Source organism: Muntiacus reevesi, chromosome 2 (assembly GCF_963930625.1).
Source record: "Muntiacus reevesi chromosome 2, mMunRee1.1, whole genome shotgun sequence".
NCBI lineage: Eukaryota > Metazoa > Chordata > Mammalia > Artiodactyla > Cervidae > Muntiacus > Muntiacus reevesi.
The window spans coordinates 239,425,885-239,427,413 of record NC_089250.1 but is presented as its reverse complement, the minus strand read 5'-3'; the positions used below and the strand labels follow the sequence as shown (position 1 = coordinate 239,427,413).

The following is a 1,529-nucleotide window of genomic DNA, read 5'->3' as shown; positions in this document are numbered from 1 at the left end:
ACCTGGGGTTGTTTATTGAACCTCTTGCTTCATTCACTTACTTGCAAAATGGGGGTAAGACTTCCCTTGTGGTCCAGTGGCTATGATTCTGTGCTTCCAATGCAGGGGGCCTGGGTTCAATCACTGGTCAGGGAACTAGATCCCACATGCAGCAGCTAAAAATCCCATGTGTTGCAACTAAGACCCAATGCAGCCAAATAAAATAAATAAATACGTAAATAAAATGGGGGTAAAAATGATTCCTACTTCATTTAAGTTAGTATGAGGATATCGTGAAATAACATATGACCAGTACTTAGCTGGCTGTCTGACACAGAAGAGCTCACTAAATTTTAGCTATGGTTCTTGTTTATTTGTTTCTGTGGAAGTTACTCTCCAAAGAGAGTTCCCTCTCTCTAAGTGTGTGCTACTTCACCCATTACCAATACTACTACCCCTCCTCTTGAGTCAAGCCTTTCCTTGGTCAATAAAATGCAACAGGCCTTGCAGATGCCACCACCCCAGAGCCTTCTATATTGCCCAGCTATGGTCAGTCCCACTGTGTTCTTCAACACTGCTGACAACAGCAAGTCTTTGGACCACGTCTCCTTCTAGCTGTTTGCAGACAAAGTTCCAAGACAGTGGAAAACTTTCATGATCTGAGCACTGGGGGGAAAGGATAAATTCTGCTTTAACAGAATAATTCTAGGATTTATGTGCCAGGGTGGTGACTGCACATGCCATAATGACGCAGGTGGCAAGTCCATCTCTGGGAAGAAATTTGATTATAAGAATTTCATCCTGAAATATATAGGTCCTGGCCTCTTGTCCATGGCAAACACAGGCCCCAACACAGTTTGCAATTTTTCATCTGTATGGCTAAGACTAACTTGGTTGGATGGCAAGCATGTGGTCTTTGGCAAGGTGAAGGAGGTCATGAATATTGTGGAAGCCATAGAGAGCTTTGGGTCCAGAAATGGCAATACCAGCAAGAAGATCACCACCGTTGACTGTGGACAAATCTAATAAATTTGACCTTTTTTATCCTTAAAAGTAAATAAATAAAATGCAACAGAAGTGATATCACTTCTGGTCTTCTCCTTTAAAAAGTCAGGCAGCTTCTGCCCTCTCCCTGGTAAAACCAGGCACCTCGCTGTAAAGAAACTTGAACTAGACTATTGCATGATGAGACCACAAAGAAAGAGAAAGGCCATATGGAAGAGCACTGAGATGCCAGACATATGAGTGATGCCATATTGGATCTTCCAGCCAAGCTCAATAGCCAGCTGAATGCATGTGCATAAGAGACTCCCCAAGCAAGACAAGCAGAAAAACTGCCCATTTGATCCTCAGAAACCTTAAAGTCAGCCCTAGATTTATGGAAAATCATCAATTACTATATAGATAACTAAAACAACATCTATATCCACTTTCCCCTCTACTAGACCATGAGCTCCTTATGGGTAAGGATCATATCAAATTTACATTTGTATCATCAGCTCCTAAACAGACAGAAGCTTGAATTAAAACATATATTAATACACTAGTGG

At 41.7% G+C, this 1,529-nt stretch overlaps 1 pseudogene; it reads left to right on the top strand.

Annotated features, from left to right (window-relative positions):
• Positions 1–525: 525 nt before the first annotated feature.
• On the top strand, positions 526–1,005 carry LOC136158700 (peptidyl-prolyl cis-trans isomerase A pseudogene; annotated as a pseudogene).
• The last annotated feature ends 524 nt before the right edge of the window (positions 1,006–1,529 follow it).